Source organism: Amblyomma mixtum, chromosome 3 (genome assembly GCF_055824585.1).
Source record: "Amblyomma mixtum isolate Tamu chromosome 3, ASM5582458v1, whole genome shotgun sequence".
NCBI lineage: Eukaryota > Metazoa > Arthropoda > Arachnida > Ixodida > Ixodidae > Amblyomma > Amblyomma mixtum.
Window position 1 is genome coordinate 228,418,077 of NC_143014.1, and position 24,908 is coordinate 228,442,984.

The following is a 24,908-nucleotide window of genomic DNA, read 5'->3' on the forward strand; positions in this document are numbered from 1 at the left end:
TTGTTCAGCTGACAGCATCACCCGCCATACCTCGCCTTGCTATCAATCGTGGAGGCATACTTTGGCTTTGCTATCAATCGTGAAGGCATACTTTGGCTCCTTCGAAGCATTAAAGAAAGAAATTATCGACCGCTGATGGAAGACCGAATGCTTTCCTGAAGCGGTACGCCGACGTTCTATCGCAATACCTTTGTTGTTTTTTTCTGCACCTCTTCAGCAAAATTGCCTACCAAAGGACTGGCTAACGGCCAGAGCGCTCCCGGTGTTTAAACCAGGGGACAAATTAGATGCTGGTAATCACAAAGCAATCTCTTTAACAAGCACCTGCGGCAAACTTCCAAAAAAAAAATCTGCTGGGATCTAGAAAATAAACAAAAATAGAAATAGAAAATAGAAATAAAATCTGCTGAAATCTAGAAAAAAATACGTGTTTCGTCACCACCGGCCTATTTCGAAAGTAAAATACTGCGACGCGAACGATTCTTGGGCGACTATATAAGAGGCTACCGCACACCAGTGTGCACTTCACAATTTTGGCAATCAGTTCTTTGCAGTGGGGACGTCTCGAGTTGGAACCGACTGGCGGTAACCTTTTGGATCGAATTATTTCCACAACAAATGCGTGCTTTGTGGCCGAACAAAAACCAACATAGCTAGAAAGGACAAGGTAATCAATTTTTACAAAGAACGACAAATCAATGAAGTTTTTCTCAGTGTTCCTTTGAAGAATCCGCTGCAGAGCTGCAGGCGTTTTAACACGACTTCATAGGTGGCACTAGTAGGTCACTAAAATATCGGACAATTGCGTGTGATGGCCTGTGGAACGCAGATCCTGGTGTAGTGGCGGTTACTATTTCTCTAAAACTCTGCACAAATGCGTCATAGCAGTAACTCCAGAGGATTTATACATGGACATTATGAGACGAGCACCAACCGCCTTTGGCAGCTTTCCCCCATCTGCGTCAATAAATATTTTCACCAGAGCCACGTGAAGTTCCAGAACTAGTAAGGCCATGGAGCTCTGTTACTTAGCCGCTCGGTGCAGAACCGTGAGCGTAACTAAAGTTTAGCCCGACATCATCGCTCACTGATGCCTTCAAGGCTTTACAAATGAGAAGGTGAGCCAGGACACCTACATCGCATTTGGCCTAACGAAGCTAAATCGTCTGCATTTCTGAAAGGCTGCACTTGTATTGTTATGTCTTCGTCATGCTTTTGAGTCGCCTAGGAACAACTTTGGCGCTTCCTCTTTATCGTGAACTAAGCCAATAACAAATACGATGGTTCGCAAAGAATATTACTTCCGTTTTCTCAAAAACACCTACGACCGAAGTCTTTTTGACAAAGAAGCACCAAGGAAGATAAAATTATTGTAGAGAGAAAAAAATTAGCACCCCGAATGCTACGCTCATCAGCTAATGCAAGTATTCTGTATTCGCGGCAGATTTACAAGGTGCACTGTGACACCGGCGGGAAATAGTTTATTCCTATTTTCGAGAGCATGTGTGAAGTCCCGTTTCATTTTCGAGGACATTCTTTCATCCCTGGGAGTGTTTTTCCTGCGACTGTGCACCTTCAGTGGGAAGCGGAGACGGCACGAATAAGAGGAGGCAGAAAACGAAGCATATTCGCACGTGCTTTCGCGCTCGCCCTTTCTCGCAGAACATTCGATCATTCCAACGCATTCAATCAGGCAAGGATTTGTTGCTTCTAGAGAAGTAATCATGCAGTGTGCTTTTTTTTCAGGAGCGTTCCAACTTGCCCTTCACTCGCTACGTCTCATGCGTCGCCCAGGCTGCTGACTTCAACGTGCTGCAGAAGCTTTACCTAGCTAGGATTGGGACTGGCCTCCTGTATTCGAGGTAACTGCAGCCACACCGCGGCTTCCCCGAAGCGGGCGTCTTGGCGATCACAGGACATGGAGCTGAGCCCGGGAATCCTTGTCTCGCTCCGGCGCTGCAACTGCAAACACAGAGAAGATGGAGGTGGAGTCGGCCCCCGCTCCAGCACTTTTGGACGGGGGCCACCAACGTTCCATGCACAGCACAGCGCCCAGCTTCGCAGAGCCGTCAGTCGACCACCCATCTACCTCCGTTTGACGTCGAGGGATTTTCTGGTGAATTTTGTGAACTGGCGCAAGCTCCGAGAAATCGAGGCTAGGTATAATGGTAGGTTTTCAGGTTTTTACAAAGCTCCAACTTGTTGTATAAGTCGCATCTTCTAAGATATTAACATATCTTCTTGCACCAACGGTCTTTGTTTTGCAGTTCTTGCCAGTCAAAAGTTACGTGAGGCTTAAATGTTAAGGCTTGTTCTAACAAATTTTATTGATGACGATTAGCTAGGGACCGTGGTCTTTTATACTTTCGGTTTTTTTCACGCATCAAGCTATCGTTATCGGAACGGACGTCGTTGAAGCACTATTCTCACAACAATCTCTAAGCTGGCTGCATCATTTGTAGTTTTGTATCACGCACAATACCGCAGCAGAGATGCGACAATGAAAACATATAAAGCTAATTCTGCTACGCAGTCGAAGGCAATAAAGCTGAAGTAACACAGGGCTGTAGGAGGAATTAAAAGAGTTTATTCGGCAACTCATCATTTGTAGTGTTTGCAGACGTGACGTTATAGAGGCGCATGTGACTCCAGAGAAAGGGACAGACGCCTAAATGTACTGATGTGGCTTATACTCGACAAAGCATTTCTGGCGGTGCTTGGAGCGTTAGTAGCGCAGTGAACCGACGGCTTACTTTCTCCCACTTGTCTTAACTCTTCCTGCTCTCCCTGCTTTCACATAGTTACAACCTCGCAGTTACCACCGCAAAACCGAGAAATGGGCAATAACAGCTGCGCTTTAAACAATGTGTGTCCTGTGCAGACAGTAACCGAGGTGTGGCAGACAGTCGCTCGTGGAGCAACACTTGCTCATTGCGCTCCACGCATCTTCACCTTCCGGGCAGCGACTGTCGAGCGGGCAACCTCTGCCGTGGCGACACTGGCTACCGTGATGTCGCTGGTTCTGCTGCAGCCCGCAAGGCGTCTGGCCGTAGAGATGTCAACATCGCATGGGAGGCCTCGCATGGGAGCTGGCGTGCGGCGGCGTGAGTTCTTGGTCTTGTGTTCTTTCTTCTGGGCCTGTTTGATGCCTTGGGAATGCTTGGCTCGCTGATGGCCAGCCCCGATCAGGTGTGACAGGTTACCTCTGCGTACATGTATCCCATTTTTAAAAGTCTTCACACCGAGCGTTATGCCGCCCTTATACTCTCCGTAGCGATTTTCCTCTAACGTCACGCGCTGCAGACATTTTCTTAGCTGTCCGTTTATACCTCCATTTGAGCGCACTGCGCGTCATGTCTCAGCATGCATTATTCAGGAAGCTAACTAGGGTTGTAAAAAACCCTTATCAGTCGGTTGTCTGATAACATGTACTTAAAAGGGATATAACTTTTCTGCCTTTCTTCCCAAGTCATTTTTCAGCTATTGTTTGTTAGCAGCCTGAGCAGTGGAGTGACTGGCGTATATTCTTAGCCACAGAGGTTTTGTACTTTTAGCGTTGTGAGCAAAGTTATTCAAAAATAATATTCTTCGAACAGCTCATTTCGCGTATCACCACGAACATATCTTGCGGACCTGCATTTAGACAGAGGTATGGGGTGGCAGAGCTCAGTCCTTCGCACGCAACGTGGCGTGCAAAAAGAGGCACGGTTTGTAAGCTAAACTGGGCGGAGCTCACGTAGCGGGCTTACGAAGATCCATCAATAATGAACGTAACAAGGCTTTCGTGATATATAGGTCGTCTTGTTTTTTTAATGCGCTAGATTTGATAATTAGCTAACCTCTTAATCGCGAACTGTAACCAAGATTTTCAATGTAAAAATTGCAGAGCTTTTGGAGGAATGGCCAGTTCAGTTGTTTTCTTCACAGTGCTTTGTGTGGACCTGTTCGCCGTTAAACTAAACATCCGCGAGACTGAAAAATTTCAACTGTCAACCAGCTTCCACTTCGCACTATTACGGTCCTCAAACTCGCCCCAATCGAAAAAATATTGCAGCAACATGGGTGGTTCAACGTCGCAGAGAATCACGCGGACTATGGGGGATGCGGCACGGGAGAGCTCCGCAGCAATTTATACCGCGTGGGGTTCTTGGACGTGCGCTGGCATCACTCAGGACCCGGCCGTTTCTGTAGGCTCTGTCGAAATAGTGCTGCAACAGCCTGGGTTCGATCCTACAACCTTGGCTTCAGAATCCGAACGCTAAAGCAACCAAGCCACCTCAGTGGTATCGCCTTACGTAGCCATAAATTACGACTATCTACACCCGGCTAGGGGTGTTGGCAGAGCCATTCACTACTATCCACGGACACCGTTCACATAAACCGTGCTTGTCACGTAGCACCTGCACTACGAGGGGGCACCCAAAAGAAACCAGACTTATTTTTGTTTGAACTTATTTGTTCACATTTTAAGCACAGACCTTCAATATCCTTCAAAGTATTCCCCACTTGCAATGATACGCTTGTCGAATCTTTCATTCCATTTTTCAAAGCATTGTTTAAATTCATCTTTTGTGATGCTTGACAGTGCCTCCGTCGTTTTTTTCTTCACCTCAGCAACATCAGCGAAACGCTTTCCATTCACCTATTTTTATCATTCTAGGAAACAAAGAAAGCAGCACGGGGCAAGGTCGGGAGAGTATGAAGGGTGAGGAATAGGAGCCATGCCATTTTTGGTCCAAAATTGTCGTAGAGACAGGGCTGTGTGAGCAGGGGCATTGCCATGATGGAAAAACCAGTCACCCGACCGCCCCAAATCTGGCCGCTTCCACCGCACACTGTTGCCCAATCTTTTCAAAACATCCAAGTAGAAACCTGTCTATCTGTCTCACCCTGCGGAACAAATTCTCAATGAACGACTCCTCTCATATCAAAAAAAAAATAAGCATTGTTTTGAGGTTTGGTTTCACCTGACGAGCTTTCTTGAGGCGGGGTGAATTTGAAGTTTTCCATTGGCATGATTGTTGCTTTGATTCAGGATTCGATTCAGCAACACTTGAGTTGTCCCCATAGCATCGTCCTTGTACGTCTTTCTTAATATTTCAAGAGATTCCATTCAACTTTTTCCGAGCAAAAACCAGAATTTCACCGCCGCACGCTGTTCACGAAAATCAGCCATTGCAAAAACGACATTCACACAAAACAGTCGTCTCTCTAAAAATCTGCCTAAACTAGTCTGACCTCCTTCAACGACGGCACTCGGCTTACTGACTCTGGAATATTCGTTCTATGCGCTCCTAGTTGCAAAACGCGGTACCACAGAACCTTTGCCGACCAAAAAATTTAGTCCGGTTTCTGTTGGGTACCCCCTCGTATGTTGCCCTCTCCCTGTGCTCCCTTCATTCGCGACCTCTTCGTTTACGAAAATAATGAACCTTCCAGCTCCTGCCTCCGGTTCGGGGCATGCCGCCACTGCCAGACAACTAATTATTTGTGCGGTTGTGCAAAGAAATTTCCATGTACCACCACTTCCATTCTTGATACCGAAGAACATGCAGCCGCTACTCCGAACAGAACATAGAGGCCATTGGCTGTCGGTTTTTCTTAGTCCTGTGCCTCAGCACGTCTAAATAGAGTAATTTCCTAGCATGGTACTTCCTGCTGTTAGCAGATTACTGAGTCGCTCTAATATAAGCAGTGTTATTCTATTCCACAACGTAAACTACCTCCTCCTCTAATGCGCAGGGTGCACAGCGGAGCTCAGCCGACCACCCATGGCGCTTGAGGCGGTCCCTGAACTGGCGCAGCGCTACGCTGCTGTTGATATTACTATACTTCCTTTGAGAAATTTTCAGCGATATTTTTTTTAGATTGCCCAATAAAACATAACAGGACAAAAGACGTCTTTTGGCTTCTAATGTAAAGGTAACAGTGTTTTCCGAAGAAATCATCATCATCATCATCATCATTTTATTCCAACATCAACATTACAGATGCTGAGGACCGTGAACAAAAAGCCTCTAGCTGGGCTTGACGGGGTTCACGGCCCCTAAAAATCACGGCATTGGCAACAAAACTAGAATACAAACAAACGCATCAGACATGGGAGGATGTGGCACAAAATCAGGACATAAGCAAAACAATTACAAGATTAGTAGAGTGTTGAATGAAGTATACAATGTACGGTGCAATACAGAAAAAGGTAGAAAGTGGAATTATTGTGGCTATGATATATTTACAAAAAAAAACAGTATTGGGGCTATGAAACAACTCGTTTGTTTAGAAGCGACGGGAGCATATTACGTAGCATCTGGTAACCATAGTTATTGCGTGCTCGAGGTAAATACCCACCATGATTAAGCCACTTCCTCGATGAAATTTTGAAGGATCGTTGCTTACTGTGGCAACAGAGATCATTGTAAGGCCGCTTGCTAAGATCGCAACAATGAAATGATTATTTACCGTTATGTTTGTACTATCTAAGAATGCGGTTTAAATAATTAATGCTGAGAAGTACCTAACTCACCTCAAGTGAATTTGAAATGATTGGTTTAGTTCATGAATATGTATAGTCCAAAATCTAAGGGTATGAAGATGCCGTAGAAAAAAACACGGTAATTTCGACCACCTGGTTTTCTTCAACGCGACTTTCCACTGACTTTGCACAGCACATGGGCCTCTAGAGTTTCGCCTCCATCGAACTGCGACCGCCGCGGTGTACCAGTGGTATGGTGCTCAGGTGCTCACCCGGAAGACACTGGTTGGATCCCGGCCTCCGCGGTCGCATTTCGAAGGCGGCGGACTACTAGAGGCCCGTGCACTGCGCGATATTAGTGCACGTTGAAGAACCCGGGTGGTCGAAATTATCCGGAGCCGTACACTACGGCGTGCCTCATACCTTTAGGTACTTTGGGACGATAAACCCTATAAAATCAATTTTAAATAAAACATTTACTTACCATTTTGTTATCACTTTATTGCTTTTTTTTCCACGGACAACTTCATACCGGCGCAAAGAGGCGCCAAAAAATAGAATCCAATTCAGTAAAAAAAAAACGGCCGGTAAAGATGCAGTCGCGGCAAATGTATTTACTACAGTGACGGCGACGAAGTCGTAATAAATGTGCGCTAGGGCTTCAGTGCAGCCCCTTCTTTCGCAAGGGCATGCCTGGAAGCCATCTACCTTGCATCGTAACGGGCGCTGGCCGTGTGTTCAGGTGTGTTGAAAGGCAGCCTTAGAAGGCAAAGCAGCAGGCCTGGAAGCGACGTCAGCTTGTGTCCTATGGGGGAAAATTTGTTCAACTAACATCCTTAATTAAGAGATTTCATACACGTTTTCAATGATTATGGGGTCTATCTCGGCCACATAATTTCGTGTCCCTTGCTTGCTTCGTGACTGCAGCCTATCTGCCCGCCGCTCCTTATAGGCCCGCTTCCAGGAATGTCCATATGTTCATGGAAGTATGAGGCGCATTAAGATAGATAAGAAGATAAATAGATAAGAATGTATTGTGTACAGATCAGCTACATAAATTCAGTATTCAGGCGAGGGTCCCAAAGTCAAGCGACTGTCACGGGACCCCCGTTAGATTAATACTAACTTGATTAAAAAACAAGCAGCATCACAGACAGGTACAATTAGCAGTAATAACAATGGTATTTTAAATAAGTAAAATTTATATAATGAGAATGAAATAGATTAGCAGGGCAAAAACAAACAGACAAGCAAAACAAGAATTACAACCCACTATAAATAATATTCTACAAAATACAGCGTTGTGAAAAGACATATAAAGAACAATTGAGAATACAAGGATACAGTTGTCAAGAAACAAAAAACAAAGTAGAAATTTCTAGCAAATAATTAAGGGCAAGAATTTTCTAAAGGGAATAGAAGCAGTTCACTCCACATTTTGCTGCAAAAGCAAACTTTTTAAATTCGATTTAAACATAGACAAAGACATAGGCGATTTTAAACTCAGGGGTAAATTATTCCACAGGAAAATGCATGCAAAATGAGAATGACGTTTTCCATAATTAGTAAAAACTTGGTGAAGCAAAAAATTTTTTTGAGCCGCAAATCTCGTAGGGTTACAATTTTTCAAAAAACATTTGTCGATAAATTCAAAAGAAAGTGCATTGTTCATTAATCTAAAAAAACATGATGGCTAGGTTGTAATCAAATAAATTTCTAGCGGATAAGATAATATACTGACGAAGCAAAGGGATATCAGTAACAAGGTGTGAACTGCGGGTAATGATACGAATAGCCTGATTTTGAATGTGCTGGATAGAGTGCAAATGACATTTGTAAGTTTTCCCCCATACTACAATGCCGTAATTAATGTGAGCGTGAATAAAAGCAAAGTAAAGTGATAAGAGTGCTGATGATGGAAAAAAATGACGAGCCTTTATTAATGCACGAATTCCAAATGCAGGTTTTTTCTTCACATGGTCCAAATGATGATGAAGTTTCAGTCGAGAATCGAGTTGAATACCCAGGAAAGTCACGTTGTCGCAAGGGCAAATAGACGTATGACCAAGCGATAATGAAGGTAAGTGTGCTGTGATTTTTGGTTTTGTTCGAAAAAGCAAAAACTTATTTTAACAGGGTTTATAATTAGGTGATTATCATGGCACCAGGACATAATGCTAACCAAAGAGGCATTTAATTTGGCAGATAGCGAGATTATACATTTATCACAAGAAGAAATTGTAGTGTCATCCGCGTATAATACACAATGAGTGTTAGTAAGAGCGTCAGGCAGATCATTAATGTAGATTAAAAAGAGCAAAGGTCCGAGAATCGATCCCTGAGGGACACCTATGTCAGTAACCTTAAAATCAGAAAATGCATTAGCCACGAACACCGCGTTATGTCTATCTAATAAATAAGTTTTTAAAAAGGCTAGGGCGGGACCAGTTATGTCATAAGCTTCAAGTTGATAAATAAAATATTGTGATTAATCGTATCGAAAGCTTTAGTGAAGTCTAAAAATACTGAGCCAACAAGTTTACCACTGTCCAGTGATTGTTTCATATAGTCAGTTAGGCAAAGCAACGCAAGATTGGTAGAACTTCCCCATCGAAAACCGAATTGACAATTTTTTACTAAGTTAAACTTACTTAAGTAATTATTTATTCTTAGGGTAAACAACTTTTCAATAACTTTACTAAGCGATGAGAGTATAGAGATGGGTCGATAATTATTTACAAGCTCTTTGTCACCTTTTTTAAACACTGGAATGATTTTAGCTTTTTTGAGAATATCGGGAAAAATTCCAGCCTTGAAGACCAGGTCGATTATATGGCTGATTACATTAGATAGAAGAGGAGCTGCTAATTTCAAATGGCGCACACAAATGCTGTCCAAGCCAGGGCTCGTATTTTTTTAGTTCAGAAATAGTGCGGTGTACTTCTTCAGGGGTAACTGGAAAGAGATAGAATGAATGCGGTGTACGGGGCATGCTTATCTCTGAAGTAGGGTGTGGATGATTGTAGGATGATAAAAAAGTGATTGCAGAAAGAATCAGCAATATTTTTAGGGTGGTTGTATGATATGCCATTGAAAGTAATTTTAGATATAGGGGCATTCAGAGAACGCCTGTTTGAAAATTCGTTGAATAGTTTCCACTGTTTCTTGGAATCATTTTTGTTTAAGTTGAACGCTCGCTCATAATAACGTTTTTTTGCAAGGCTTAAAGAGAGTTCAAAATGTTGCGGTATTTTCTATAGCGGGCTTCAAGCGCAAAGTTAAAAGGCTGTTTTTTTAGATTTTTATCAGATTACCTTTTTTACGAATGCTTTCCAGAAGTGCACTAGTCATCGAAGGGTTAAATGCGCATTTGCATTTCTTTTTACATTTGACAGTAGAAGTGCTAGAGGAAACGGCCTGAAGGAACGACGTGCAAAAGTACTCAAGTGCCCGCACAGGGTCGCGAAGGTTGTAAACAACTGACCAATCCGTAGCAGATAGCGATTCAATAAATGTTGTGTCATTAAATACAGACGTAAAGTACGAACAGTTGGGGCAGGATGCTGTGGAGTTAATAGATACGAAAATAGGAAAATGGTAAGTAATTTCGACGTTTACAACTCCCGAAATGAGGGGAAGCGGTAAGTTTGAAAGTGCATGGTTGATGAGCGAATGAGTGCCATGAGAGGCAATTCTTGTAGGGGACTCAATTAGGCATTCAAAACCATAACCAGAAAAACAATCCGTACAAGCTTTGTATGTTGAGGAGCTGATGTCGAGAAGATTGATATTTATGTCTCCCATAATTAATACTTGTTTATTTTCGCTGGATAGCTTACGAAGGATTGCATCAAGTGAATCAATAAAATCGGACTCAGAAGATGAAGGAGATCGATAAATGCAGCCTATGACTAGTTCCTTGTTATGATTATAAGGAAATGATGAATCAGTTTCAATCCAGACAGCTTCGCAGTAGGCAGCATTAATTAGTAAGTCACGCCTACGAGTATATGTGACACGAGGTGAAATGAAAATGGCAGAGCCACCATGACTGTTATTAGAGCGATGAAAATATTCAGCTTGATAAGAATGAAAACCGTATAAATTGGAGTCATCAACTGCGAGCCAAGTTCCAGATATGCAAATGAAAGAAAACGAGTGATGCAGCGAAGCAATACAGTTACTAATGCCAACGTTATTTTTGCGGAGGCTCCGCGCATTGAAATGAATCAGCGAAAGCTGGTTTTTACCTAGTAAACTTTTCAGCTCAGGAGGAGAGAGCATTGTGACCGGGAAAGATGGGTAGATAGAAGAAGGGCGTCTAGAAAAACAGAAGAAACTTAGGTGAAGATGCTTAGGTCAGGTTAGACATCTGAGGTTAGATGCGTCAGGTTAGACATCTGAGCTAAGGGACATTTAGATGAAATCTCACTTGCTCTTGAGATCACCGTAACTATTAGACAGGTCGCTCTAAGGAAAACAAATATTCGGAAGTTCGTGCAGAGAACAAGGACGCACCACGGAAGCGAGCCATTCGGGCACATGGGAACAATTATTGCTAGGAGCTTTCCTAGGATAAGGCGAATATTCAAGAAACAAGAAGCTTTTATGCTGGTAGACAGCAAAAAGAAGTTTTCAGATTTAAGCGAGTGGCACAACCTGCTTTAAACGTCAGCTGCCGGCCTATTCAGCTTGTTTATGCTAACATCTGTCTGAAAAAGAATGCAATGCTTCTCTTTGTACTAACGGAATGTTTGCGTGCTTAAAAGAGACAAGCGTCTATCTTAATCGCTATACAGCTGTTTGTGCTGGTAAAAAAAAAGATATCGAGAAAGCTACATTTGTTTTCTCTTGTCCTACCATAATATTCCATAACTACATATCTTGTTTTATCTTTATGAGTTCGATAAACAACTTATAATCAGGAGACCAGGTAGGTGCAGCCAGAAGTGAGCAAATTCCTTAAGAAAAAATTAAGCATGATTTTGTTTTCTAGCAAATAGTTCGGCCCAAGACTTGAAAAATCAGTGGGCAACCACGCATGAGTTCCACATCTAATGGGAAAATTTGTCGAGACACCGTGGAGTGCAAACTTGCGCAGGAACGCCACGTGGTCGTAGAAAGCAAGATTTCTTATTCTCGCATTGAACTTTTGTAATATAAAATACACTCCTAATTAAAAAAACATGAATTGCTGGAAGATAGTGCCCCACAATTTGAAGAAAAAAACTGGGCAGACTCACGACACTGTGTGCACAAATAACGGAACGACCAGAGAGCTAGCGGTAAATGCTACTCTCGAACTAATGCTCGAGTCGTGCGGGCGTCTGGTGTACTCGTCAAGGCTGGGCGGATGAGGCGGGCGAGCCCATAACGTACTTGATATTTCGAATGCAGTGTAGTCACTTTCCACCTAGTTAGAGGGACGTGTTGAGGGAGCAACATGTTGGAGTTGGAACGATGCGGGAGAAGGGGCTGTTGGGAGAATAAGGGCACAGGTGTTTACTCTGGGTGAGCATATAAATACTTCACACCGTCGGTAACCTGCAGGTGTCGTCCGGCGAAACTGTTATTTGGCGCGTACTTCACAGCTTAAACAGTGGGTGGGTAGTTAGCTGGGAAGGGGGGGGGGGGGGGAGGAGAGGGAACTCTGTACCAATTCGAACACGAATAGCTTGGCTTCGCTACCGAACCGAATACCAACCGTATAGTGATAGAATCCAATCTCATTCAAATGCTGTATATCTACTAATATGACACTTGTGTAATAATTTGTACAAAGCGAGCATTAGTGTGAAATATTCAAGCGCGAGCGCCGGCGCGGCGGTGCGCTGCTGTTACTGATGGAGTTTTAGCTATGGCTGTTAAAAGACGCCACAGCAATCTCCACTGAAGGATCGCAACATGGAGTTAAGATATCGCTGTTAAGAGACGGAGCAGCAGTCTCCGCTGCAGAATCGAAAACATGGAGTTAGTTTATTAACTCTATGCCGACAAATTTTATGAAAATTGCGTTTTTAGAGTTTAATCTCCACTGAAGGATCGCAACATGGAGTTAATATATCGCTGTTAAGAGACGGAGCAGCAATCTCCGCCGCAGAATCGAAAACATGGAGTTAGTTTATTAACTCTATGGCCGACAAATTGTATGAAAATTGCGTTTTTAGGGTTTAATCTCCACAGAAGGATCGCAACATGGAGATAAGATATCGCTGTTAAGAGACGGAGCAGCAATCTCCGCTACAGAATCGAAAACATGGAGTTAGTTTATTAACTCTATGTCCGACAAATTGTATGAAAATTGCGTTTTTAAGGTTTTTATGACGAAGGCGGATCAACAAGAGCCGTCCCTCAGGAGGTGAGACGCGTCACAGCCGAGTAATACCTAATTGAAGCATTAGTATCAGTACAAAGTCGCGCAGCCCGATTTATTACTTCATGTTATGATCGCACGACAAGTGTTTCTGGCATTAAATCATCGCTTGACATACCGCCACTGCATTTTCGCCCTACAAATGCCCAAGTCTGCCTTTTCCACAAGATATACTACAGTTTTACTCAATTGCACTGCACACTTCTACTCCCTCCCAATACAACATTGTTTTATTTTACCACTAATACAACATTTCGTCGCCTATCTAGCAGTCTGAGCTTACAGCGTTTACATTGTTCCGACAATGCCTTTCAAAAATCATTCCTGCCTCCACCATTCAACAGTGGAATGAGCTGCCTGAGGCAGTTGTAACTGAGCGCGATCGAAATAAATTGAAAAACCCTGCTTTGGCCTTATTTTCTCCCTAGTGCACTTACAGTGTAATGCCGGACACTTATGAATCGGTGTTCCCATTTTCGTCCTCTTGATATACCGTGATGGCCACAGTGTACCTGTGATTGTTCCCTTATTCATTTTGTAATGCTCTTTTAACAATTATTTTACCTTCTTCACTGTTATATTCCAAATGTTGCTATTGTTTGTGATTTTCTTTTTTTTGCTCCCCCGTTATGTAATGCACGCCTAATAAATGATGATGATGACGATGTATGTACGCAAAAATCAAAATTAACCTTCTTCGAGAATAAGCTTCCCTACACTGAAAAATTCGCACAGAAAACATCAAACCTCTGACAGATTATGCGCAGCAGCAGCCAAACAATTTACAAATCGGCCATTTTGAGCTTTCTTTCTAAACTTTTTGAGGACTTCTGTCTTCGACTGATTATGAGCCATTTCACTCGATAGAACAAAGGGATAGAGGGGGTCAAGAAATTCAACTGTAATATTTTTATACATTCTGCTCCTCATCCTCATTTAGATATCAATGGTGCTGAAGCGAGCGTTTTTAATTTTCTTCCAACAGTGATGCTCTCTCCCAGATATTCTCAGTTCTGGGCAGGTAAAAAATGGGTAAAATTGTATTTAAATTCCGCAGGTGCGTTTTTAAATGCCTCACAAACAATATTTTCCTAAACGAACAACACTTCCTTGCGGTACTGCATGGAAAGGTTCACTTGTAATTGGCCTAGAAAATGACAAGAAGCTCTAGAAAAAAAGATGTATCTCGTTGTGGAGCTGGAACAAACGAATTCTTTCACGTTTCCAAGGCAGGCCAACAGGAGAAAACTTTGAACGAAATGGTTAGGGACGACTTTGAGGAACCGTGCTTTGGTACATCGTCTCATTTGAGAAGGGGCAATGGCAGGCAGCACCCCGTCGGAATTTTTTTTCTCTTTTGAGCCTATTACTTGACCTCAGCAAGTGATATTGCAGAATGCATATTTCTTTCGCGCAGAAATATTCAAAACTCTCAAACTGTACCAAATTTAACTAAAAAAAATCTAGCCTTAGGCAATTCCCTTGCTTTTAACGAACGTTCCTTCAACCGTGGTTTATCGATGTCGACAGCATACTCCAGAATGATCAGCGGGCCATTGTCCGCTAGACGATGTGTTCGGGACGTATCTTTCGGGTGCTTACTTTGTGTTGGAGATATAGCTTATTTTCTCACTACGTCTTGTTAAGTTTTCAGGCACAAAATGGTTGTCCCTTCAGATTTACCCTACACTCCGTATGAATAATCACCTTTTTCACACTTTTTTTGATTGGCGCTCGCTCTAAACCGCCTTCTTCTCGCTTCAAACAATACAACAATACCTTTTGAACTCTCATAACGTTACTTCTTTTAGACTTGAATTTTTTCCATCTATACAGGGCCGCGCTTACATCTTTTTCCATTGAGGTCACCCAGTCCAAACCCTCTAGGATGCTTAAACTTCGTCTTTAACCTTTACCGACCCAAATTAGAACTGTTAAATATGAAAAAAAATGATATCCAGGGGTTAGCATCTAAGGGGAGATTCATTCGGCAAGAACAGAGAAATCAATGTTTGGTTACTTCTTTACTACTTTTTTTTTTGCATGATTCCAAGTGAATAACTGGAACTCAGTGTTTGAAAAATGCTTAGTAAGGCGATTTCTTTGAAAATTTAATATCATCTGCTTTGAAACCACGCTTGTCTTTGCTGAATTATGGGCGTGTGTCGCAGCTCTTAACAAGAAAATGCGGGGATAACATGAGACATATCTTGGACCTCTGTTGTTCTTTTTTCTTTTTGCGATAGCAAGTGTGCGGTCCTTTGAAAAAGAAATTGTTGAGTTGGTTGAAATCAAGCACTGGTTCTTTAGAAAGGCTGCAAGTAAGGAGCAGGGTGACGAAACTTTGTATTTGGACACTCTCATATGTGGCGTTCGTCCTGAACGTTTTGCTATATTTGTACAGTCAAGGTGTTCCTAAAGAGGTGGGGTCGTTCAGAGGCAAAATCTTGCGCCCAAAAAACGGATTTTGCTGTGGTGACTTTTTGTGGATGCACAGCACGAACTGATGGGCGAGTTGGCTTTTCGAAGGTTGAAAGCTGGACGTCTTTCAACCTTCGGCGTAGTTGCATTACCACTTCTTTCTACATAGTCCTGTTATTCAGCTTGTTGGCATGGGCGGAATTCCCAGAGGTGCAATGCTTTTATGTTAATTATTGTCTTCTTGTTTGTACAATGAATGCTATTACTTGTCCATCGGGTGAATGAACACCTCAACACGTGTGGTCGATCGCTCTTGAAGCTTAGTCCTTTCCGTAGAAAAGCGCTTGCACAGAATTTAGATGTCTTGCTTGCAGGAAGGAACATTAATTGATAAATGTAGGCTGCGTAAGATGCACTTTTTTACACGACAGAAGCCATCACAGGTGACTCAAATACCACGGCGCTGCTTAGTCAACGCGGCCTCCAGGTCTTAAGTGATTTAATCATTATTTTGGGCGAGGTATTGAGAACTTGTAAATGTCTATTACAGAGAGAATATGTTTCGAAGCAGTAACCTGAAGCTTACTTCCACTCATTCACATCATTAGAGAAAAAACGAAATGGTTTTCTTTCTTCTACACGACGCAACAGAGGAAGTGGTGCCAGCTTATGGCCACATCAAAGCGTATGCAGTTTCTATTTGCCTTTTTTACCTACTTGCCTATGGCGGCGAGGTGAAAGCTCTCTAGAATAAGTTGATTAAACGCTAAATGTTCGAACTGCTGCAAAAATAATCGGACTTTCTTGCTAACTTGAAGAGCGGTGGCCTCTATACTTGGTAATTTCAATTGGAATAACTGGGCCTAGAAAGGTTAAGAGTAGAAATCGATAGCGTTATCGGCCTCCCGCTTTTTAAAAGCAACTACTAGCAGACACTTGTATGCATAGAAGTGAAGGGGGTGTTGCTCGTTCGATGCTTAACAGCAGCCGCCATCGACCGCCACGGACGTGGAAGGAAAGGAAGTGTGGTGCCGATACTGTGCGTGACAGCGATGACAGAGAAGCCATGAGCAGCTGCTAAAGGTCAGATGGCGACGCCGTCATTTCCACCTCACGGGCCCTTTAACGGTTTTGCGTTAAAAGGAAGTCGCATGAAAAAGGCCCCCGTGCGGCATACAAGGTGACGCTGCTTGGATGCCTGCCCGCTTGCCTCCAAGGCTGCCTATGCGCTACACTTTCATTATACTGTCAGCGCCATTCCAGCGCGAGATACAAGTCCTTCAGGTGCACACTTCCGAAAGAGCATCTGTGTAAGGAGTGTGTCTGACTGCTTCGAGCCACGTCAGTATTTTGCTGCTCTTTAACACTCTCCGTCACTGTTGAAAACACATTTCCCTCTACAGAATGTATTGGGAATGAATAGTTTTCTTTTCAATAGCGGTTTTGATTGTATTTTCAGGCTGCTCTCTGCGTCTGTGTAAAGCGGTGTATGGCAATAAAATTAATATAGAAGGAACGAAGGTGCGGCGAAATATTCATTGCAAATTCAATTTGTTAGCGAAGACCTTTTAAAATTAAAATGCCGTAACGACACATTCCACTGCGGCGTCGACCGTCAGACACATCCACTATAAATGTAAACCTTAAGAATTCGCCGGGAGGGTGGCTGAATCACTATGGGTACGTGTTCGGAAAATGTGGCTATCGGATTCTTAAAAGGGAAAACACGCGTTGTTTTGTGTGTTTTATTAAACTAGGTATAAAAATTATGACTGAAAATTTCTCAAAGGAAGAAAGTGAAACAAGGACCATCAGCTCGCTGCGGCACCTCAGAGCCACCTCAATCGCCGCGGGAGGTCGAGCCAGTTTCGCCATGCACCCTGCATAGAAGAACGAGAGATGCTTCAAGCTGGGGAGGGGAATATTAACATCGCTTTGCTCAGAGCGACTCAGTAATGAATTAGGAGTAGGCAGTTCGGCCATTTGGTTGATATGCCAGCTGGTTAGCAATGTGTGTCGATGCCAGCAAATACGCTTTGAGACTTGGTGAGGTGTAGAATCCTCGCAGCAAAAATGGTTTTTGTATTTCATTTCTTAATTTTCCGAACTTCTCTATGGTGCAGCACATAAGCATCAGAGCATCAGCCCATCAGCTACCCCACCCCCTCCCCGTTAACTTTCTGAAACTCATGATTAGTAAATTAACAAAGCTAAATACAATCATTCTGTCGTTAATTATTTCCCAGAATCTTGAATGCACATCCTGTTGAGCATGTCGAGAAATGCCCGCTTCAGTAGTTTTCCTCAAAAGAACTCCATCGTGGTTCACGACTTTGAAAAAAAAACACAAAAAGTTAGACTTCAATGGATGGATGACGTATGTTGTTGCGTCTCATGACGTTATTACTCTCAAACCTATCCCAACTTGAAGTCATTCGGAAAAACCCGCAATTAACAAGCAGGCCTGTGGTCATAATGACGGTTCCAATGTGAGCGTCAACATCACTACATTACAATCATGAACGCTGCTGGAGAACCACATTGCCGTCGCTCTTTCGCCGTATAGCGCATATTCTTTGTAGATAGAGGTGATGAAGATTATGCATCGACATCACGACGCTACCAACACGAAGTTCCCGCTCTAATCGCCGAACCCTCCCTGCCCTCGGTTAGCACGTGTTCGTGTAAGCGATTTCCTTCAAGCCGATGCGATACGTCAGTTTATTTGAGCCCAGTTGCTGATCTCATGGTGCCTGCATTGAATCCAGGCCGTGGTAGCCGCATTTCGCTCTCATGTGCATATTAGGTGTTCGAACGTCTGTTATTTGCAAATGTGAAGCGCGCCGTAAGGCAAGGTCCAAAGGGAGCAGGGCAAGCGGGGGACATAGCGCAAGTATTACGTAACATGCGAGTTCTCTAGAGTCTAGACTTCCGCATACCGCATAGCCTATGTGTCCATCTGCGGTGTTGAACCCCACATATTAATATAATATTTATTTCAAGTGGGGCGCGTTGGAGGCCTACACTACGGCGAAGCAAGGCGCCCCGGTGGTTCAGTGAGTATGGCGCTCGGCGGCTGAGCCGAAAGACGTGGGAGCGATCCCGGCCGCGCCGCTCGAATTTCGATTCAGGCGAAATACAAGAGGCCCTTGCGCTGTTCCATGTCAGTGCACGTTAAAAACCTCTAGGCGTTATAAATTTCCGGAGCCCTTCTCTACGGCGTCCCGCATATCCTGAGTCGCTTTGGGGCTCAGGGCAAGCGTGACCGAAACCATAAACTTAATCTACTGCGAAGCGGAAGCCAGTGGTCATCTAACATTTTTTAGTCTCAGCGGTTTTAGTTTAAGTGCGAGAAGAACCACACGTATGCACTTTGAAGAAAACAATTCAAGTACACATATATCCGCATGCTCTGAAATTTTTACATCTCATGTTCTGTCCTCAAGTTCGTGATAAAATATGTGGCTGCTTAGCAAATCTAGCGCATTAAAGAAAGAAGCCGATCTAAATCCCTACACTATTCGAACCTACATCAAGCGCGCTGGATTTTAAAACTCGGCAGAATAAGCTGACACAGCCCTGACTATTCCTGAACTTCACGGTGCGCGCTTAGGGAGGAGCTCTGCCACACCATCCCTGTGTCCGGAAGCAGGCTGGCAAGAAATATTGCGGGCACATGTGAAAGCTCGTCGACTATACTTGTATTCAACGAAATTTCTTCCCTGACCTTAACCTTCATGCCGCCGTTGCTAATCAAATGAGCTAGTCACTGCAATGTTGAGGCTGGACTGGAGAGGAGTACGAGACGTGGAACTCACGCCCCCGCACGCCAGAAGCCGAAGCGAATCCCATGTGAGGCGGCCCCTTTGACGATGGCCCCGCTGCGGCCAGACGCCTTCAGAGCTGCAGCAGAACCAGCGTCGTCTTGGATATACGCCTCACCGCTGCCACGTTTGTCATCGCACACCAGCAATGTGCAAATGCGTGGAGCGCAGTGAGGATGCGCTGCTCCGCAGACTACTTTCGGCCACGCCTCGGTACTTGTCTGCATCAGAGACGAAAGGAAACAATGCTTTCAGCAAGTGGTACGCAAGAAAGATGCGTACAGGTTGGAGTTGGGTTTACAGTCATTCAAAGCAAAATTATAGGGGCGCATTTTTTGTGTATGTAGGGAGTGTTGTTATTGTGATCAAATTTTAATATTTTACTCTGGCAGTACACATATCATGACGTTTATCGGACCCGCGGATAAACCTATCGAGAATTTGATTTAATGCGGCAGAATTCTTATATGCGAAAGGTTATTAGATGTTTAATGCGAGAGCATATGAACACTCATACAAAAACACAAAACCCCGCTGTCATCGAAAACCCGCGGAAGAAACGCGGCATGCATACGACATCATCACCCCCCATCAGCAACAAGCCGCCGGAGTAACAGCGGGCTCACACCGGGAGAAGAAACGCTGCGAGGCGTTTCGAATCGGAGAACAAAGGCGGTGGGGGAGCGCTCGGCATCAGAAAAAATCGATTCAGAACCGAAATCCGACGATTCTGCTCATCGGACCACGCCTTTTGAACGTCATGCTGTTTACAACCGGGAGAGGTCTATTATGTTACTCTCGTTGCCGAATGCTATGCATCGATACATCGCCTTCAGCCTTCTTCCTGGTTTATCCACTCCGGCGCTAATTGGTTTCTTGCACGTTTAGGGGAGAGAAATCAAAGAATAATCACAATGCCCTCTCGTGTACACGCCTTAGCAACATGTCCTTACGTGCCGAGATAAGTCGCGAGTTGCCTTAGCGAAGTATCAATTAATGCAGGAATGCATTTAATGGTCACTTTTTAATCCCCCTTGTTCCACAGAATTTTGTCTTTTTGTCCACATCAAGAGAAAACTCGAGAAAATAAACACGCGATTCAAGGTGCAGGTTTCAATTGAAATTCCAGTCAACGCCTCTTAGCGTCCAGTATGTATAGCGTTAGTGAGCGCACTGTGGCCGTTTCCGCTGATGGGACCCTACGGCGGTGGTGCTACTTCACCTGCTGCTGTTTGATCGAAGGAAGAATTAAGGGAATGAGCACAGGCCGGTGCGGCTGGCTACAACAGGGAATATATCACTCCCTAGTGTAGCCAAGTTTAAAAAAAAATACGAAAGGAAATGTTCGTTGAAAATACTCATGCGCCGACGCCGCATCCGCTGCAGCAACGGTTGCTTCAGTAACAGGGGCTCCATTTTCTCACCCAGCTCACCTGCTTTGATAACCGGAGATGCTTATGCAAAGACGATTTGCTCACTTACTCACTTAATGTCTTGTGTTTAATGCGTCAAGAAAAATAACGAACCTACCGTACCCAGCGAAATACAAATGGAAAGCAAAGATTTACATAAAAGGCATCGTACGAGAGGTAAATTTCATTCTCATATGAATTCCGGATATCATCCTTTATGACATTGCTGCTTTTTCGTAGCGAGAGCCGCATCTGCGAAATTTCCCAAAAATGCCCTTGCACACAGTCAGTGCCTCGCCCAATGTGTCACCTTCGTTGTCTTCGGGTAGGTCGTGTAGTCGATGCCGTCAAACGCTTAGAAATGCTTCTCGAGTGCTCTATGGCAAACTAGACCGCAGTTAAAAGCTTTGGGTTTTTGTTTCATACGTTAGACGCCGCCAGAGTTCGAAACGCTTTCAGCTTGGGGCGGCGTTCTACGAAACGCCAAGCAAATATCGCAGCACGGGCGTCTGGATCGCACCCGTGGCGGGGTCAGCGTCCAGTCCGCGTGGGGGCGTAGCGAAGCCGCACTACACGTCCAAATCTCCAGCAGTCGGCCGCCGGAGCAAAGTCGGGCGCTCTCTCAATTTGTCCAGTGCCTAACTCTCTGTACTTCTGCCAATGCTGGTCCGCGTTACACCGTCGCAAAAAAAATAACAATCTATTCACATTAGGGCGCTTACACGCAGCAAACAGGCAGGAACTCCTATCTGAGGCGACGTAGATGCTAGCTCAACTATTGTAATCAGGGCACATCAGCCCTGCGAAAAGGAAAAGAAATCAGGCGAAATTTACTTACGTAGCTGATTTACGAAAAGCTCCGAATCATCAGAATTTGCTGGCCACAAAGTAATGACAAATGTTTCTAGGCAAAGGTGTATATGATGGGGGTGGGATTAACTCCAACCTCAAAGAAAACTTTTAGAGTGTTAGCTGCACTGGTGGCGTTTCAAGCCTCCGAGATATGCTGATCGATTAATAGAATACAAGATGGCGTCTCCATATTTAGAGCATTATTAAGCTATGTTCCTGTTGCGGGTCATAGCGTTATGCGTTACAACGCAAAGCGCAACCCAGGTTTTGCGATGAAAAACAATGTGCTTATACAGTGGAATAAAATCATGGCAGGTGGCAGCGCGATGACCGACCATCACAAGTCAGTAATAAACTAGATCGATCCGGCATATATATTCCTGTCTGGTAGGTGTCAAAGTAGGGAAAATTAGTCGCATCATTCGTGTGAAATTTGTGGAGGAACAATTTTCTGCAGATTGTTCCCTATGGTGTCCTACGAGTCAGCGTTTGGCGGAGCATAAACTTACTGGCTCAGTTAGAGCCTAGCTCGCGGCAGGGATTCGAAACGGCGACCCATGTTAGGTGTGTTAACGCTCGATACTCGATCGCTGCCTGAGTGTACGCTGATTTTTCATGATAAAATTTTGGGCAAAACTTTTTTCCTTCGAACAATCTTCAAGGACTGCATTGCGCACACAATTCCCATACAGTAGGTAAAAAATCTCTCCTCTCTGGCTTTATTACGGGGTTTCTAGGAATTAATCAGCAATCTTAAAATAATACCGTGCCTACAAAAAAAACCTTTTCTTATACCACCGACCGTTCGATAGAACGTCGAACCGAAATGAAAGCGAAGCAATTATGGCTGTAGTCTGCGGGAACAGGGCTTATATACCTACCTGACCCGAAGCTCTTATAATAGGGAACGCGCCAGGGCATCGGGAGCCGTTGAACTTGATTGCGGTGGCCATCCTAAGCAACTCTTTGCCAGCTTGCACCACCGGAGTGTCGGCCTGAGGGGATGAGGCGCTGGGTGAGCTCGACGAGCGGTGGCCACCCAGGTCAGTACGTCTCACTGGGCTCGATGTCAGCATTCCCTTCGCAGCAGACGGCCAATGATTGTCCGAAGGCCACAAGTCAACTTCAATGAAGGATTGAGGTACCAGATGCTCGGTGGCACAGCGAGGAGCCAAGAAGTGGTTGGAAGTCCCTCGGTAAGCAGAGAGAGGGCGTCCACAACCATTGAAGCAACTGTATCTCTTCATGGCGATTCCTCGAAGCTTCCAATGAGTTGAGGTTTTAGCCTGAATGAAACGAAAATCTCGTGCCATTCTTCTTTGTCTTTTACCTCGGGCTCTGCCAGTGGTTCGTGCCGGCACAACTCGCGCTGAACTCCGTGCTTGGTTTAATGCGGGCCGGAATGGAAAATCGTTTCTTCACAGACTTTGCTCTTTTGACTATTTGCCACCTGCTAAGTTGTGTAGCGGACAAACCCCCGCGGGTTTATTGCAAGGTGCCGTGCTTTATGCGCCGAGAAATCCGGCACAAATAGTCGACTTGACAACTTTCATTGTGCAACTGAAGGACCGTGAAAGAAAACCATAGCGAGCAGCGACATTGGTCCGATAGATACATATATTTAATGAAATGAAGGCTAAGGTTTCGGCCAGAAGTATTTATTCCTGGTCTGGGACTGCAGAAATGGGGGGGGGGGGGAGAATGAGTGTCGTGATGGAAGGCGAAGAAGATAAACTTTATCTTCCATCAAAAAGATGGGCGGAGACGGGGCTAAAAACTGCAACCGCAACTTGACTGGTCCTCACCCTCGTATGTGGTGAGAAGAGAGAAGGGATTATGTGCACGCTGATTTGATGGCATCTCAACCGCGATTCGAGGCACGTGTCACTCACAAATTAACTGATTTCCAGGGCTACTTGCCAACTGTGCGCCCAAGCGCCTAGCAGCGGAGCAATCATTGCTGCGTACGGCAAAGGTATCCTGCAAAAAGTGGAAGTTCAACCCGGTAGTTGCTCTTGTGTCGGGTCGGATCAAGAAACCCTGGTCGTGCGTTGGAATGAATGCGGTTTTTTGTTTCAATGCGCTGAAGATAGTGAGTTTCCGTCACCATTGAATGAAATGAGGTATTTATCAGTGACGACCTCCAAGTAAACAACAGTCCAATTTTTTTTAAGCGGAGTACATGAAGCGTGACGCTGGCTAGTGTAGAAATTAGAGGTGTAGTTCACCCAGCAACGAGTGTAGATTTCGGTATTCGTAGGTCAAGTGGACGAATTGCAACGCTCACAACAGCAGCATTTATCGCAAAACGCGCAATAGCACCCTACGTACAGTCTTTGTCAAAAGTAACAAGGCACCATGGTTAGTTTCTCATTCGTATAGAGAGCCATCACGGCTTCCCTAAAGATCAAAAAGTTCTTTGAAGTTGAGAACAGGGGCTCTTCTTACCAGACAGAGATTAGAGCTTGAGGGCTGGCATAACAGCTTTAATATACGACTGAGAAGAAAAACGTGCAGCCTGGTTAATTTTGACCAAGACTGAATGTCAAAGTATCAATTAAATATCCCTCTCTGAAAAGTGAGTTCGTTCAAAGCCAAATAAAAAATATTTCCACAGCTACCTGGCGTCTAAACGTGACCTTCCCACAGTGCAATGGAAGGCTGCCTTTCCTCTCTGCTGCATCCATTTCTTTTGTTATCCAAACACGCAACTAAAAATTTAACTAGGTGTGAATGATCGCATGATTCTCGCAGTGAAAAGAACATTTGACGCGATTTTTAAACACTTGTGTAATTTTGGACTCTGGCTTCCAAAATGAACAAGGCTTTGAAAACAGAGCTAAAGCGGCTCAACGTCTTGCTATGTGCGGCGGTCGATACGTCGATGAGAGACGCACCCCATGGGTCTACGCCACTCCTTTTATGCGAAGCATATTACTAGAGCTACACTACAGCCCGTCGAGTGCGGCGGGGGGGGGTACCACCGTGACCACGTGACACCACGTGACACGTGACATCACGTGACAACATGACGTCACAGCAGAGGAGAGATGGGCTGCCGGCTCGCGCGGTCGGCCGCGGCGGTGGAGGCTCCACATCAGAGGCGCGGCGGCTGACCACGTGACAACATGACGTCACAGCAGAGGAGAGATGGGCTGCCGGCTCGCGCGGTCGGCCGCGGCGGTGGAGGCTCCACATCAGAAGGGCTGCCTGCTGCTGCTGGGGGTACATCAATACAGTCTATAGGGAATGGTGGCGGTGGTGGAATTACTAGGGGGGTTTCCTATGTACTTTCCATGGGTGCCAAGAATGCTGTTGTAGCCGGTGCTGGGGCAGCGGTTGTACACTCTGCATTGAATTCACCATATGATCCCGTATATAACTGCCACGGCAATCCTTGCTACGCTTCTAGTGGTTGTATTAAAATGACCAAGTATTCAACCAAGGAAAGCCAGACCAAGCCTAGCCATCAATATGCTTCGCATCTCACTAGGCTTAACCTTAGCTAAGCCTCAGCCATTTTTTTCATCTAGGTGTTCACAACAACGTGGAGA